At 40.5% G+C, this 18,680-nt stretch overlaps 7 non-coding genes across 7 annotated transcripts; all 7 read right to left on the reverse strand.

The window, feature by feature from the left end:
* Positions 1-2,397: 2,397 nt before the first annotated feature.
* Positions 2,398-2,470, reverse strand: Trnaa-agc. Its single transcript has one exon. It is a non-coding gene; the product is annotated as a tRNA-Ala (tRNA).
* A 2,273-nt stretch (positions 2,471-4,743) lies between these two features.
* On the reverse strand, positions 4,744-4,816 carry Trnaa-agc. Its single transcript has one exon. It is a non-coding gene; the product is annotated as a tRNA-Ala (tRNA).
* A 3,797-nt stretch (positions 4,817-8,613) lies between these two features.
* Positions 8,614-8,686, reverse strand: Trnaa-agc. The gene has a single exon. It is a non-coding gene; the product is annotated as a tRNA-Ala (tRNA).
* Positions 8,687-12,608: 3,922 nt separating this feature from the next.
* On the reverse strand, positions 12,609-12,681 carry Trnaa-agc. The gene has a single exon. It is a non-coding gene; the product is annotated as a tRNA-Ala (tRNA).
* A 498-nt stretch (positions 12,682-13,179) lies between these two features.
* On the reverse strand, positions 13,180-13,252 carry Trnaa-ggc. The gene has a single exon. It is a non-coding gene; the product is annotated as a tRNA-Ala (tRNA).
* A 328-nt stretch (positions 13,253-13,580) lies between these two features.
* On the reverse strand, positions 13,581-13,653 carry Trnaa-agc. The gene has a single exon. It is a non-coding gene; the product is annotated as a tRNA-Ala (tRNA).
* A 2,291-nt stretch (positions 13,654-15,944) lies between these two features.
* Trnaa-agc lies at positions 15,945-16,017 on the reverse strand. Its single transcript has one exon. It is a non-coding gene; the product is annotated as a tRNA-Ala (tRNA).
* Positions 16,018-18,680: the final 2,663 nt, after the last annotated feature.

The following is an 18,680-nucleotide window of genomic DNA, read 5'->3' on the forward strand; positions in this document are numbered from 1 at the left end:
AACAATATTTATCGTTACCAAGACAAAATAGTAAGATTTGGAAGCGCCGAGTATCGATCCCGGTACTCTGCAAGTGAAACCCATTGCATTCAAACATTTTCACGTATTTTATACTTAACAATCACTCGAACATTTTTATCGTCATCAGACATAATAAACTAAGTTTTTAAAGCGCTGGGTATGAATCCCGGTACCTCTCACATGCTAGGCGATCACTCTACCACTTGAGCTATGCCCTCGTCATGCGACACCATTTTATTCAAAGTTCACGTGTTTTATTCTCAACAACCACACAAGCGCCGGGTATCTATCCCGGTACCTCCCACACGCTAAGCGAGCGCTCTACCACTTGATCTACGTCCCCAGCAAATAACGCAATTCGTTTAAAGGTTTCACGTGTGTTTTATACTCAACAATCATTCACAACCATTTTTATCGTCACCTAGACATGAAATTCTAAGATTTGGAAGCGCCGGGTATCGATCTCGGTACCTCTCACATGCTGAGCGAGCGCTCTACCACTTGAGCTACGCCCCCAACGTATGTTATTGTTTTATTTTCAACAACCACTCTCAACAATATTTATCGTTACCAGACAAAATAGTAAGATTTGGAAGCGCCGAGTATCGATCCCGGTACTCTGCAAGTGAACCCATTGCATTCAAACATTTCACGTATTTTATACTTAACAGTCACTCGTAACCATTTTATCGTCATCAAGACATAAAAACTAAGATTTTAAAGCGCTGGGTATGAATCCCGGTACCTCTCACATGCTAAGCGAGCACTCTACCACTTGAGCTATGCCCTCGTCAAGCGACACCATTTTATTCAAAGGTCTCACGTGTTTTATTCTAAACAACCACACAACTTTTTTATGGTTATCAAGATATGAAATAGTACAATCTGGAAGCGCCGGGTATCAACCGGCGTTTAATTTTTTTTTTTATTTCAACAACTACTCTCAAAATTTTTCGTTATCAAGACAAAATAGTAAGATTTGGAAGCGCCGAGTATCGACCCCGGTACTCTGCAAGTGATCCCATTGCATTCAAAAATTTCACGTCTTTTATACTTAACAATCACTTGCAACAATTTTATCGTCATCAAGACATATTAAACTAAGTTTTGAAAGCTCCGGTTATGAGTCACGGTACCTACAACAGGCTAAACGAGCGCTCTACCACTTGAGCTACGTCCCCGGCAAATAACGCCATTTTATTCAAAGGTTTCACGTGTTTTATTTCAACAACCACACAAGCGCCGGGTATCTATCCCTGAACCTCCCACACGCTAAGCGAGCGCTCTACCACTTGATCTACGTCCCCGGCAAATAACGTCATTTCATTTAAAAGTTTCACCCGTGTTTTATACTCAACAATCATCACACAACAATTTTTATCGTCACCTAGACATAAAATTCTAAGATTTGGAAGCGCCGGGTATCGATCCCGGTACCTCTCACATGCTACGCGAGCGCTCTACCACTTGAGCTACCCCCCAACGTATGTTACTGTTTTTTTTTCAGCAAACACTCTCAACAATTTTCTTGTTACCAAGACAAAATAGTAAGATTTGGAAGCGCCGAGTATCGACCGCGGTACTCTGCAAGTGAATCCATTGCATTCAAAAATTTCACGTATTTCATACTTAACAATCACTTGCAACAATTTTATCGTCATCAAGACATATTAAACTAAGGTTTGAAAGCTCCGGTTATGAATCACGGTACCTACAATAGGTTAAACGAGCGCTCTACCACTTGATCTACGTCCCCGGCAAATAACGCATTTTCATTTAAAGGTTTCACGTGTTTATACTCAACAATCATTCACAATCAATTTTTATCGTCACCTAGACATAAAAATTCTAAGATTTGGAAGCGCCGGGTTTTGATCCCGTTCTTCATACTCAAGGCAATCAAGGTTTCACGTGCTTCATTCTCAACAATCTCTCACAATATTTTTATCGGCACCAAGGCATAAATAGTAAGATTTGGAAGCGCCGGGTATCGATCCCGGTACCTCTCACCTGCCAAAGCGAGCGCTCTACCACTTGAGCTACGCCTCCTTAAAGCGACACCATTTTTTTCAAAGGTTTCACGTGTTTTATTCTCAACAAACCACGGTACCTCCCACACGCTAAGCGAGCGCTCTACCACTTGATCTACGCTTCCGTCAAGTGACTACATTTATTCAAAGGTTTTACGTGTTTTATTCTCAACAACCACTCACAACATTTTTATCGTCACCACGATGGTAAGAAAGTTAGATTTGGAAGCACCGGTATCGATCCTGGTATCTCTCACATGCTAAGCAATCAAGGTTTCACGTGCTTTATACTCAACAATCTCTCACAACAATTTCTATCGTCACCAAGACAAAAAATACTAAGATTTGGAAGCGCCGGGTATCGATCCCGGTACCTCTCACATGCTAAGCGAGCGCTCTACCACTTGAGCTACGCACCCGTCATGCGACACCATTGTATTCAAAGGTTTTACGTGTTTTATTCTCAACAACCACACAAGCGCCGGGTATCTATCCCGGTAACCTCCCACACGCTAAGCGAGCGCTATACCACTTGATCTACGTCCCCGGCAAATAACGCAACTTCGTTAAAGGTTTCACGTGTTTTATACTCAACAATCATTCACAACAATTTTTATCGTCACCTAGACATGAAATTTTAAGATTTGGAAGCGCCGGGTATCGATCCCGGTACATCTCACATGCTAAGCGTAGCGCTCTACCACTTGAGCTACGCCCTAACGTATGTCATTGTTTTATTTTCAACAACCACTCTCAACATATTTATCGTTACCAAGACAAAATAGTAAGATTTGGAAGGCCGAGTATCGATCCCGGTACTCTGCAAGTGAAACCATTGCATTCAAATATTTCACGTATTTTATACTAACAATCACTTGCAACCATTTTTATCGTCATCAAGACATAATAAACTAAAGTTTTAAAGCGCGGGTATGAATCCCGGTACCTCTCACATGCTACTCTACCACTTGAGCTATGCCTCGTCAAGCGATATCATTTTATTCAAAGGTCTCACGTGTTTTATTCTCAACAACCACACAACTTTTTTAACGTTACTAAGATATGAAATAGTACATCTGGAAGCGCCGGGTACCGACCCGGCGTTAATTTTTTTATTTTCAACAACTCTCTCAACAATGTCTTCGTTATCAAGACAAAAAGTAAGATTTGGAAGCGCCGAGTATCGACCCCGGTACTCTGCAAGTGATCCCATTGCATCAAAAATTTCACGTATTATTACTTAACAATCACTGCAACAATTTTTACCGTCATCAAGACATTAAACTAAGTTTGAAAGCTCCGGTTGTGAGTCCGGTACCTACAACGCTAAACGAGCGCTCTACCACTTGAAGCTACGTCCCCCCGGAAATAACGCCATTTATTCAAAGTTCACGTGTTTTATTCTCAACAACCCACTCAACAATTTTTATCGTATCGGCACCGGTTCCTCTGCAATTGGAAGCATTTCATTCAGAAATTTCACGTATTTTATACATAAAAATCACTCACAACAATTTTTATCATCATCAAGACATAACAAAGTAAGATTTGAAAGCGTCGGGTATCGATCCAGTAACTCTCACATGCTAAGCGAGCGCTCTACCACTTGAACTACGCCCCGGCAAGTGACTATATCTTATTTAAAGGTTTCACGTGTTTTATTCTCAACAACCCCACAAGCGCCGGATATCTATCCCGGTACCTCCCACACGCTAAGCGAGCGCTTACCACTTGATCTACGTTCCCCGCAAATAACGCATTTTCATTTCATTTCATTTCATTTAAAGGTTTCACGTGTTTTATACTCAACAATCATTCACAACAATTTTTATCGTCACCTAGACATAAAATTCTAAGATTTGGAAGCGCCGGGTATCGATCCTGGTACCTCCCACATGCTAAGCGAGCGCTCTACCACTTGCGCTACGCCCCCAACGTATGTTATTGTTTTATTTTCAACAACCACTCTCAACAATTTTTCTTGTTACCAAGACAAAATAGTAAGATTTGGAAGCGCCGAGTATCGACCGCGGTACTCTGCAAGTGAATCCATTGCATTCAAAAATTCCACGTATTTCATACTTAATAATCACTTGCAACAATTTTTTTCGTGATCAAGACATAATAAACTTAGTTTTGAAAGCGCCAATTATGTATCACGGTACCTCCCACACGCTAAACGAGCGCTCTACCACTTGAGCTACGTCTCCGGCAAATAACGCCATTTTATTCAAACGTTTCACGTGTTTTATTCTCAACAACCTCTCAAAAATTTTTATCGTATCGGCACCAGTACCCTGCAAGTGAAGCCATTTCATTCAGAAATTTCACGTACTTTATACTTAAAAATCACTCACAACAATTTTTATCATCATCAAGACATAACAAAGTATGATTTGAAAGCGTCGGGTATCGATACCAGTAACTATTACGTGCTAAGAGAGCGCTCCACCACTTGATCTACGCCTCCGTCAAGTGACTATATTTTATTCAAACGTTTTACGTGTTTTATTTTCAACAACCACTCACAACAATTTTTATCGTCACCACGATGTAAGAAAGTTAGATTTGGAAGCACCGCGTATCGATCCTGGTATCTCTCACATGCTAAGCAATCAAGGTTCACGTGCTTTATACTCAACAATCTCTCACAACAATTTTTATCGTCACCAAGACATAAAATAGTAAGATTTGGAAGCGCCGGTTATCGATCCCGGTACCTCTCACATGCTAAGCGAGCGCTCTACCGCTTGAGCTACGCCCCCAACGTATGTTATTGTTTTATTTTCAACAACCACTATCAACAATATTTATCGTTACCAAGACAAAATAGTAAGATTTGGAAGCGCCGAGTATCGATCCCGGTACTCTGCAAGTGAACCCATTGCATTCAAACATTTCACGTATTTTATACTTAACAATCACTCGCAACCATTTTTATCGTCATCAAGACATAATAAACTAAGTTTTTAAAGCGCTGGGTATGAATCCCGGTACCTCTCACATGCTAGGCGATCACTCTACCACTTGAGCTATGCCCTCGTCATGCGACATCATTTTATTCAAAGGTTTCACGTGTTTTATTCTCAACAACCACACAAGCGCCGGGTATCTATCCCGGTACCTCCCACACGCTAAGCGAGCGCTCTACCACTTGATCTACGTCCCCAGCAAATAGCGCAATTTCGTTTAAAGGTTTCACGTGTTTTATACTCAACAATCATTCACAACCATTTCATCGTCACCTAGACATGAAATTCTAAGATTTGGAAGCGCCGGGTATCGATCTCGGTACCTCTCACATGCTGAGCGAGCGCTCTACCACTTGAGCTACGCGCCCAACGTATGTTATTGTTTTATTTTCAACAACCACTCTCAACAATATTTATCGTTACCAAGACAAAATAGTAAGATTTGGAAGCGCCGAGTATCGATCCCGGTACTCTGCAAGTGAACCCATTGCATTCAAACATTTCACGTATTTTATACTTAACAATCACTCGTAACCATTTTATCGTCATCAAGACATAATAAACTAAGATTTTAAAGCGCTGGGTATGAATCCCGGTACCTCTCACATGCTAAGCAAGCACTCTACCACTTGAGCTATGCCCTCGTCAAGCGACACCATTTTATTCAAAGGTCTCACGTGTTTTATTCTAAACAACCACACAACTTTTTTATGGTTATCAAGATATGAAATAGTACAATCTGGAAGCGCCGGGTATCAACACTGCAAGTGAACCCATTGCATTCAAACATTTCACGTATTTTATACTTAACAATCACTCGCAACCATTTTTATCGTCATCAAGACATAATAAACTTAGTTTTTAAAGCGCTGGAAATGAATCCCGGTACCTCTCACTTGCTAAGCGAGCACTCTACCACTTGAACTATGCCCTTGTCAAGCGACACCATTTTATTCAAAGGTCTCACGTGTTTCATTCTCAACAACCACACAACTTTTTTATCGTTACTAAGATATGAAATATGAACAATGTTTTCGTTATCAAGACAAAATAGTAAGTTTTGGAAGCGCCGAGTATCGACCCCGGTACTCTGCAAGTGATCCCATTGCATTCAAAAATTTCACTTATTTTATACTTAACAATCACTTGCAACAATTTTTATCGTCATCAAGACATATTAAACTAAGTTTTGAAAGCTCCGGTTATGAGTCACGGTACCTACAACAGGCTAAACAAGCGCTCTACCACTTGAGCTACGTCCCCGGCAAATAACGCCATTTTATTCAAAGGTTTCACGTGTTTTATTCTCAACAACCACTCAACAATTTTTATCGTATCGGCACCGGTACCCTGCAATTGAAGCCATTTCATTCAGAAATTTCACGTATTTCATACTTAAAAATCACTCACAACAATTTTTATCATAATCAAGACATAACAAAGTAAGATTTGAAAGCGTCGGGTATCGATCCCGGTACCTCCCACATGCTAAGCGAGCGCTCTACCACTTGCGCTACGCCCCCAACGTATGTTATTGTTTTATTTTCAACAACCACTCTCAACAATTTTTCTTGTTACCAAGACAAAATAGTAAGATTTGGAACTTAGTTTTGCAAGCGCCAATTATGTATCACGGTACCTCCCACACGCTAAACGAGCGCTCTACCACTTGAGCTACGTCTCCGGCAAATAACGCCATTTTATTCAAACGTTTCACGTGTTTTATTCTCAACAACCTCTCAAAATTTTTTATCGTATCGGCACCAGTACCCTGCAAGTGAAGCCATTTCATTCAGAAATTTCACGTATTTTATACTTAAAAATCACTCACAACAATTTTTATCATCATCAAGACATAACAAAGTAAGATTTGAAAGCGTCGGGTATCGATACCAGTAACTCTTACGTGCTAAGAGAGCGCTCCACCACTTGATCTACGCCTCCGTCAAGTGACTACATTTTATTCAAACGTTTTACGTGTTTTATTTTCAACAACCACTCACAACAATTTTTATCGTCACCACGATGTAAGAAAGTTAGATTTTGAAGCACCGCGTATCGATCCTGGTATCTCTCACATGCTAAGCAATCAAGGTTTCACGTGCTTTATACTCAACAATCTCTCACAACAATTTTTATCGTCACCAAGACATAAAATAGTAAGATTTGGAAGCGCGGGTTATCGATCCCGGTACCTCTCACATGCTAAGCGAGCGCTCTACCGCTTGAGCTACGCCGCCAACGTATGTTATTGTTTATTTTCAACAACCACTATCAACAATATTTATCGTTACCAAGACAAAATAGTAAGATTTGGAAGCGCCGAGTATCGATCCCGGTACTCTGCAAGTGAACCCATTGCATTCAAACATTTCACGTATTTTATACTTAACAATCACTCGCAACCATTTTTATCGTCATCAAGACATAATAAACTAAGTTTTTAAAGCGCTGGGTATGAATCCCGGTACCTCTCACATGCTAGGCGATCACTCTACCACTTGAGCTATGCCCTCGTCATGCGACACCATTTTATTCAAAGGTTTCACGTGTTTTATTCTCAACAACCACACAAGCGCCGGGTATCTATCCCGGTACCTCCCACACGCTAAGCGAGCGCTCTACCACTTGATCTACGTTCCCCGCAAATAACGCATTTTCATTTCATTTCATTTCATTTAAAGGTTTCACGTGTTTTATACTCAACAATCATTCACAACAATTTTTATCGTCACCTAGACATAAAATTCTAAGATTTGGAAGCGCCGGGTATCGATCCTGGTACCTCCCACATGCTAAGCGAGCGCTCTACCACTTGCGCTACGCCCCCAACGTATGTTATTGTTTTATTTTCAACAACCACTCTCAACAATTTTTCTTGTTACCAAGACAAAATAGTAAGATTTGGAAGCGCCGAGTATCGACCGCGGTACTCTGCAAGTGAATCCATTGCATTCAAAAATTCCACGTATTTCATACTTAATAATCACTTGCAACAATTTTTTTCGTCATCAAGACATAATAAACTTAGTTTTGAAAGCGCCAATTATGTATCACGGTACCTCCCACACGCTAAACGAGCGCTCTACCACTTGAGCTACGTCTCCGGCAAATAACGCCATTTTATTCAAACGTTTCACGTGTTTTATTCTCAACAACCTCTCAAAAATTTTTATCGTATCGGCACCAGTACCCTGCAAGTGAAGCCATTTCATTCAGAAATTTCACGTATTTTATACTTAAAAATCACTCACAACAATTTTTATCATCATCAAGACATAACAAAGTATGATTTGAAAGCGTCGGGTATCGATACCAGTAACTATTACGTGCTAAGAGAGCGCTCCACCACTTGATCTACGCCTCCGTCAAGTGACTATATTTTATTCAAACGTTTTACGTGTTTTATTTTCAACAACCACTCACAACAATTTTTATCGTCACCACGATGTAAGAAAGTTAGATTTGGAAGCACCGCGTATCGATCCTGGTATCTCTCACATGCTAAGCAATCAAGGTTTCACGTGCTTTATACTCAACAATCTCTCACAACAATTTTTATCGTCACCAAGACATAAAATAGTAAGATTTGGAAGCGCCGGTTATCGATCCCGGTACCTCTCACATGCTAAGCGAGCGCTCTACCGCTTGAGCTACGCCCCCAACGTATGTTATTGTTTTATTTTCAACAACCACTATCAACAATATTTATCGTTACCAAGACAAAATAGTAAGATTTGGAAGCGCCGAGTATCGATCCCGGTACTCTGCAAGTGAACCCATTGCATTCAAACATTTCACGTATTTTATACTTAACAATCACTCGCAACCATTTTTATCGTCATCAAGACATAATAAACTAAGTTTTTAAAGCGCTGGGTATGAATCCCGGTACCTCTCACATGCTAGGCGATCACTCTACCACTTGAGCTATGCCCTCGTCATGCGACACCATTTTATTCAAAGGTTTCACGTGTTTTATTCTCAACAACCACACAAGCGCCGGGTATCTATCCCGGTACCTCCCACACGCTAAGCGAGCGCTCTACCACTTGATCTACGTCCCCAGCAAATAGCGCAATTTCGTTTAAAGGTTTCACGTGTTTTATACTCAACAATCATTCACAACCATTTCTATCGTCACCTAGACATGAAATTCTAAGATTTGGAAGCGCCGGGTATCGATCTCGGTACCTCTCACATGCTGAGCGAGCGCTCTACCACTTGAGCTACGCGCCCAACGTATGTTATTGTTTTATTTTCAACAACCACTCTCAACAATATTTATCGTTACCAAGACAAAATAGTAAGATTTGGAAGCGCCGAGTATCGATCCCGGTACTCTGCAAGTGAACCCATTGCATTCAAACATTTCACGTATTTTATACTTAACAATCACTCGTAACCATTTTATCGTCATCAAGACATAATAAACTAAGATTTTAAAGCGCTGGGTATGAATCCCGGTACCTCTCACATGCTAAGCAAGCACTCTACCACTTGAGCTATGCCCTCGTCAAGCGACACCATTTTATTCAAAGGTCTCACGTGTTTTATTCTAAACAACCACACAACTTTTTTATGGTTATCAAGATATGAAATAGTACAATCTGGAAGCGCCGGGTATCAACACTGCAAGTGAACCCATTGCATTCAAACATTTCACGTATTTTATACTTAACAATCACTCGCAACCATTTTTATCGTCATCAAGACATAATAAACTTAGTTTTTAAAGCGCTGGAAATGAATCCCGGTACCTCTCACTTGCTAAGCGAGCACTCTACCACTTGAACTATGCCCTTGTCAAGCGACACCATTTTATTCAAAGGTCTCACGTGTTTCATTCTCAACAACCACACAACTTTTTTATCGTTACTAAGATATGAAATATGAACAATGTTTTCGTTATCAAGACAAAATAGTAAGTTTTGGAAGCGCCGAGTATCGACCCCGGTACTCTGCAAGTGATCCCATTGCATTCAAAAATTTCACGTATTTTATACTTAACAATCACTTGCAACAATTTTTATCGTCATCAAGACATATTAAACTAAGTTTTGAAAGCTCCGGTTATGAGTCACGGTACCTACAACAGGCTAAACAAGCGCTCTACCACTTGAGCTACGTCCCCGGCAAATAACGCCATTTTATTCAAAGGTTTCACGTGTTTTATTCTCAACAACCACTCAACAATTTTTATCGTATCGGCACCGGTACCCTGCAATTGAAGCCATTTCATTCAGAAATTTCACGTATTTCATACTTAAAAATCACTCACAACAATTTTTATCATAATCAAGACATAACAAAGTAAGATTTGAAAGCGTCGGGTATCGATCCCGGTACCTCCCACATGCTAAGCGAGCGCTCTACCACTTGCGCTACGCCCCCAACGTATGTTATTGTTTTATTTTCAACAACCACTCTCAACAATTTTTCTTGTTACCAAGACAAAATAGTAAGATTTGGAACTTAGTTTTGCAAGCGCCAATTATGTATCACGGTACCTCCCACACGCTAAACGAGCGCTCTACCACTTGAGCTACGTCTCCGGCAAATAACGCCATTTTATTCAAACGTTTCACGTGTTTTATTCTCAACAACCTCTCAAAATTTTTTATCGTATCGGCACCAGTACCCTGCAAGTGAAGCCATTTCATTCAGAAATTTCACGTATTTTATACTTAAAAATCACTCACAACAATTTTTATCATCATCAAGACATAACAAAGTAAGATTTGAAAGCGTCGGGTATCGATACCAGTAACTCTTACGTGCTAAGAGAGCGCTCCACCACTTGATCTACGCCTCCGTCAAGTGACTACATTTTATTCAAACGTTTTACGTGTTTTATTTTCAACAACCACTCACAACAATTTTTATCGTCACCACGATGTAAGAAAGTTAGATTTTGAAGCACCGCGTATCGATCCTGGTATCTCTCACATGCTAAGCAATCAAGGTTTCACGTGCTTTATACTCAACAATCTCTCACAACAATTTTTATCGTCACCAAGACATAAAATAGTAAGATTTGGAAGCGCGGGTTATCGATCCCGGTACCTCTCACATGCTAAGCGAGCGCTCTACCGCTTGAGCTACGCCGCCAACGTATGTTATTGTTTTATTTTCAACAACCACTATCAACAATATTTATCGTTACCAAGACAAAATAGTAAGATTTGGAAGCGCCGAGTATCGATCCCGGTACTCTGCAAGTGAACCCATTGCATTCAAACATTTCACGTATTTTATACTTAACAATCACTCGCAACCATTTTTATCGTCATCAAGACATAATAAACTAAGTTTTTAAAGCGCTGGGTATGAATCCCGGTACCTCTCACATGCTAGGCGATCACTCTACCACTTGAGCTATGCCCTCGTCATGCGACACCATTTTATTCAAAGGTTTCACGTGTTTTATTCTCAACAACCACACAAGCGCCGGGTATCTATCCCGGTACCTCCCACACGCTAAGCGAGCGCTCTACCACTTGATCTACGTCCCCAGCAAATAACGCAATTTCGTTTAAAGGTTTCACGTGTTTTATACTCAACAATCATTCACAACCATTTTTATCGTCACCTAGACATGAAATTCTAAGATTTGGAAGCGCCGGGTATCGATCTCGGTACCTCTCACATGCTGAGCGAGCGCTCTACCACTTGAGCTACGCCCCCAACGTATGTTATTGTTTTATTTTCAACAACCACTCTCAACAATATTTATCGTTACCAAGACAAAATAGTAAGATTTGGAAGCGCCGAGTATCGATCCCGGTACTCTGCAAGTGAACCCATTGCATTCAAACATTTCACGTATTTTATACTTAACAGTCACTCGTAACCATTTTATCGTCATCAAGACATAATAAACTAAGATTTTAAAGCGCTGGGTATGAATCCCGGTACCTCTCACATGCTAAGCGAGCACTCTACCACTTGAGCTATGCCCTCGTCAAGCGACACCATTTTATTCAAAGGTCTCACGTGTTTTATTCTAAACAACCACACAACTTTTTTATGGTTATCAAGATATGAAATAGTACAATCTGGAAGCGCCGGGTATCAACCCGGCGTTTAATTTTTTTTATTTTCAACAACTACTCTCAACAATGTTTTCGTTATCAAGACAAAATAGTAAGATTTGGAAGCGCCGAGTATCGACCCCGGTACTCTGCAAGTGATCCCATTGCATTCAAAAATTTCACGTCTTTTATACTTAACAATCACTTGCAACAATTTTTATCGTCATCAAGACATATTAAACTAAGTTTTGAAAGCTCCGGTTATGAGTCACGGTACCTACAACAGGCTAAACGAGCGCTCTACCACTTGAGCTACGTCCCCGGCAAATAACGCCATTTTATTCAAAGGTTTCACGTGTTTTATTCTCAACAACCACACAAGCGCCGGGTATCTATCCCGGAACCTCCCACACGCTAAGCGAGCGCTCTACCACTTGATCTACGTCCCCGGCAAATAACGCAATTTCATTTAAAAGTTTCACCACGTGTTTTATACTCAACAATCAATCACAACAATTTTTATCGTCACCTAGACATAAAATTCTAAGATTTGGAAGCGCCGGGTATCGATCCCGGTACCTCTCACATGCTACGCGAGCGCTCTACCACTTGAGCTACGCCCCCAACGTATGTTACTGTTTTATTTTCAGCAACCACTCTCAACAATTTTTCTTGTTACCAAGACAAAATAGTAAGATTTGGAAGCGCCGAGTATCGACCGCGGTACTCTGCAAGTGAATCCATTGCATTCAAAAATTTCACGTATTTCATACTTAACAATCACTTGCAACAATTTTTATCGTCATCAAGACATATTAAACTAAGGTTTGAAAGCTCCGGTTATGAATCACGGTACCTACAATAGGTTAAACGAGCGCTCTACCACTTGATCTACGTCCCCGGCAAATAACGCATTTTCATTTAAAGGTTTCACGTGTTTTATACTCAACAATCATTCACAATCATTTTTATCGTCACCTAGACATAAAATTCTAAGATTTGGAAGCGCCGGGTTTTGATCCCGGTTCTTCATACTCAAGGCAATCAAGGTTTCACGTGCTTCATACTCAACAATCTCTCACAACTATTTTTATCGTCACCAAGGCATAAAATAGTAAGATTTGGAAGCGCCGGGTATCGATCCCGGTACCTCTCACCTGCCAAGCGAGCGCTCTACCACTTGAGCTACGCCTCCTTAAAGCGACACCATTTTATTCAAAGGTTTCACGTGTTTTATTCTCAACAACCACGGTACCTCCCACACGCTAAGCGAGCGCTCTACCACTTGATCTACGCTTCCGTCAAGTGACTACATTTTATTCAAAGGTTTTACGTGTTTTATTCTCAACAACCACTCACAACATTTTTTATCGTCACCACGATGTAAGAAAGTTAGATTTGGAAGCACCGCGTATCGATCCTGGTATCTCTCACATGCTAAGCAATCAAGGTTTCACGTGCTTTATACTCAACAATCTCTCACAACAATTTCTATCGTCACCAAGACAAAAAATACTAAGATTTGGAAGCGCCGGGTATCGATCCCGGTACCTCTCACATGCTAAGCGAGCGCTCTACCACTTGAGCTACGCCCCCGTCATGCGACACCATTGTATTCAAAGGTTTTACGTGTTTTATTCTCAACAACCACACAAGCGCCGGGTATCTATCCCGGTACCTCCCACACGCTAAGCGAGCGCTCTACCACTTGATCTACGTCCCCGGCAAATAACGCAACTTCGTTTAAAGGTTTCACGTGTTTTATACTCAACAATCATTCACAACAATTTTTATCGTCACCTAGACATGAAATTTTAAGATTTGGAAGCGCCGGGTATCGATCCCGGTACATCTCACATGCTAAGCGTAGCGCTCTACCACTTGAGCTACGCCCCTAACGTATGTCATTGTTTTATTTTCAACAACCACTCTCAACAATATTTATCGTTACCAAGACAAAATAGTAAGATTTGGAAGCGCCGAGTATCGATCCCGGTACTCTGCAAGTGAAACCATTGCATTCAAATATTTCACGTATTTTATACTTAACAATCACTTGCAACCATTTTTATCGTCATCAAGACATAATAAACTAAGTTTTTAAAGCGCTGGGTATGAATCCCGGTACCTCTCACATGCTACTCTACCACTTGAGCTATGCCCTCGTCAAGCGATATCATTTTATTCAAAGGTCTCACGTGTTTTATTCTCAACAACCACACAACTTTTTTTATCGTTACTAAGATATGAAATAGTACAATCTGGAAGCGCCGGGTACCGACCCGGCGTTTAATTTTTTTATTTTCAACAACTACTCTCAACAATGTCTTCGTTATCAAGACAAAATAGTAAGATTTGGAAGCGCCGAGTATCGACCCCGGTACTCTGCAAGTGATCCCATTGCATTCAAAAATTTCACGTATTTTATACTTAACAATCACTTGCAACAATTTTTACCGTCATCAAGACATTAAACTAAGTTTTGAAAGCTCCGGTTGTGAGTCACGGTACCTACAACAGGCTAAACGAGCGCTCTACCACTTGAGCTACGTCCCCGGCAAATAACGCCATTTTATTCAAAGGTTTCACGTGTTTTATTCTCAACAACCACTCAACAATTTTTATCGTATCGGCACCGGTTCCCTGCAATTGAAGCCATTTCATTCAGAAATTTCACGTATTTTATACATAAAAATCACTCACAACAATTTTTATCATCATCAAGACATAACAAAGTAAGATTTGAAAGCGTCGGGTATCGATACCAGTAACTCTCACATGCTAAGCGAGCGCTCTACCACTTGAACTACGCCTCCGGCAAGTGACTATATCTTATTTAAAGGTTTCACGTGTTTTATTCTCAACAACCACACAAGCGCCGGGTATCTATCCCGGTACCTCCCACACGCTAAGCGAGCGCTCTACCACTTGATCTACGTTCCCCGCAAATAACGCATTTTCATTTCATTTCATTTCATTTAAAGGTTTCACGTGTTTTATACTCAACAATCATTCACAACAATTTTTATCGTCACCTAGACATAAAATTCTAAGATTTGGAAGCGCCGGGTATCGATCCTGGTACCTCCCACATGCTAAGCGAGCGCTCTACCACTTGCGCTACGCCCCCAACGTATGTTATTGTTTTATTTTCAACAACCACTCTCAACAATTTTTCTTGTTACCAAGACAAAATAGTAAGATTTGGAAGCGCCGAGTATCGACCGCGGTACTCTGCAAGTGAATCCATTGCATTCAAAAATTCCACGTATTTCATACTTAATAATCACTTGCAACAATTTTTTTCGTCATCAGACATAATAAACTTAGTTTTGAAAGCGCCAATTATGTATCACGGTACCTCCCACACACGCTAAACGCCGCTCTACCACTTGAGCTACGTCTCCGGCAAATAACGCCATTTTATTCAAACGTTTCACGTGTTTTATTCTCAACAACCTCTCAAAAATTTTTATCGTATCGGCAGTACCTACTGCAAGTGAAGCCATTTCATTCAGAAATTTCACGTATTTTATACTTAAATCACTCACAACAATTTTTATCATCATCAAGACATAACAAAGTATGATTTGAAAGCGTCGGTATCGATACCAGTAACTATTACGTGCTAAGAGAGCGCTCCACCACTTGATCTACGCCTCCGTCAAGTGACTATATTTTTATTCAAACGTTTTACGTGTTTTATTTTCAACAACACCACTCACAACATTTTTATCGTCACCACGATGTAAGAAAGTTAGATTTGGAAGCACCGCGTATCGATCCTGGTATCTCTCACATGCTAAGCAATCAAGTTTCACGTGCTTTATACTCAACAATCTCTCACAACAATTTTTATCGTCACCAAGACATAAAATAGTAAGATTTGGAAGCGCCGGTTATCGATCCCGGTACCTCTCACATGCTAAGCGAGCGCTCTACCGCTTGAGCTACGCCCCCAACGTATGTTATTGTTTTATTTTCAACAACCACTATCAACATATTTTATCGTTACCAAGACAAATAGTAAGATTTGGAAGCGCCGAGTATCGATCCCGGTACTCTGCATGAACCCATTGCATTCAAACATTTCACGTATTTTATACTTAACAATCACTCGCAACCATTTTTATCGTCATCAAGACATAATAAACTAAGTTTTTAAAGCGCTGGGTATGAATCCCGGTACCTCTCACATGCTAGGCGATCACTCTACCACTTGAGCTATGCCCTCGTCATGCGACCACCATTTTATTCAAAGTTTCACGTGTTTTATTCTCAACAACCACACAAGCGCCGGGTATCTATCCCGGTACCTCCCACACGCTAAGCGAGCGCTCTACCACTTGATCTACGTCCCCAGCAAATAGCGCAATTTCGTTTAAAGGTTTCACGTGTTTTATATCTCAACATCTTCACCACCATTTCTATCGTCACCTAGACATGAAATTCTAAGATTTGGAAGCGCCGGGTATCGATCTCGGTACCTCTCACATGCTGAGCGAGCGCTCTACCACTTGAGCTACGCGCCCACGTATGTTATTGTTTTATTTTCAACAACCACTCTCAACAATATTTATCGTTACCAAGACAAAATAGTAAGATTTGGAAGCGCCCGAGTATCGATCCCGGTACTCTGCAAGTGAACCCATTGCATTCAAACATTTCACGTATTTTATACTAACAATCACTCGTAACCATTTTATCGTCATCAAGACATAATAAACTAAGATTTTAAAGCGCTGGGTATGAATCCCGGTACCTCTCACATGCTAAGCAAGCACTCTACACCACTTGAGCTATGCCCTCGTCAAGCGACACCATTTTATTCAAAGGTCTCACGTGTTTTATTCTAAACAACCACACAACTTTTTTATGGTTATCAAGATATGAAATAGTACAATCTGGAAGCGCCGGGTATCAACACTGCAAGTGAACCATTGCATTCAAAACTTTCACGTATTTTATACTTAACAATCACTCGCAACCATTTTTATCGTCATCAAGACATAATAAACTTAGTTTTTAAAGCGCTGGAAATGAATCCCGGTACCTCTCACTTGCTAAGCGAGCACTCTACACTCACTTGAACTATGCCCTTGTCAAGCGACACCATTTTATTCAAAGGTCTCACGTGTTTCATTCTCAACAACCACACAACTTTTTTATCGTTACTAAGATATGAAATATGAACAATGTTTTCGTTATCAACAAAATAGTAAGTTTTGGAAGCGCCGAGTATCGACCCCCGGTACTCTGCAAGTGATCCCATTGCATTCAAAAATTTCACGTATTTTTACTTAACAATCACTTGCAACAATTTTTATCGTCATCAAGACATATTAAACTAAGTTTTGAAAGCTCCGGTTATGAGTCACGGTACCTACAACAGGCTAAACAGCGCTCTAACACTTGAGCTACGTCCCCGGCAAATAACGCCATTTTATTCAAAGGTTTCACGTGTTTTATTCTCAACAACCACTCACAATTTTTATCGTATCGGCACCGGTACCCTGCAATTGAAGCCATTTCATTCAGAAATTTCACGTATTTCATACTTAAAATCACTCACAACAATTTTTATCATAATCAAGACAAACAAAGTAAGATTTGAAAGCGTCGGGTATCGATCCCGGTACCTCCCACATGCTAAGCGAGCGCTCTACCACTTGCGCTACGCCCCCAACGTATGTTATTGTTTTATTTTCAACAACCACTCTCAACAATTTTTCTTGTTACCAAGACAAAATAGTAAGATTTGGAACTTAGTTTTGCAAGCGCCAATTATGTATCACGGTACCTCCCACACGCTAAACGAGCGCTCTACCACTTGAGCTACGTCTCCGGCAAATAACGCCATTTTATTCAAAACGTTTCACGTGTTTTTATTCTCAACAACCTCTCAAATTTTTTATCGTATCGGCACCAGTACCCCTGCAAGTGAAGCCATTTCATTCAGAAATTTCACGTATTTTATACTTAAAAATCACTCACAACAATTTTATCATCATCAAGACATAACAAAGTAAGATTTGAAAGCGTCGGGTATCGATACCAGTAACTCTTACGTGCTAGAGAGCGCTCCACCACTTGATCTACGCCTCCGTCAAGTGACTACATTTTATTCAAACGTTTTACGTGTTTTATTTTCAACAACCACTCACAACAATTTTTCGTCACCACGATGTAAGAAAGTTAGATTTTGAAGCACCGCGTATCGATCCTGGTATCTCTCACATGCTAAGCAATCAAGGTTTCACGTGCTTTATACTCAACAATCTCTCACAACAATTTTTATCGTCACCAAGACATAAAATAGTAAGATTTGGAAGCGCGGGTTATCGATCCCGGTACCTCTCACATGCTAAGCGAGCGCTCTACCGCTTGAGCTACGACGCCGCCCACGTATGTTTGTTTTTATTTTCAACAACCACTATCAACAATATTTATCGTTACCAAGACAAAATAGTAAGATTTGGAAGCGCCGAGTATCGATCCGGTACTCTGCAAGTGAACCCATTGCATTCAAACATTTCACGTATTTTATACTTAACAATCACTCGCAACCATTTTTATCGTCATCAGACATAATAAACTAAGTTTTAAAGCGCTGGGTATGAATC

This window comes from Ctenocephalides felis, unplaced genomic scaffold, assembly GCF_003426905.1.
Source record: "Ctenocephalides felis isolate EL2017-DRISC unplaced genomic scaffold, ASM342690v1 CF-g0.4_SCAFFOLD_01492, whole genome shotgun sequence".
Classification (NCBI taxonomy): Eukaryota; Metazoa; Arthropoda; class Insecta; order Siphonaptera; family Pulicidae; genus Ctenocephalides; species Ctenocephalides felis.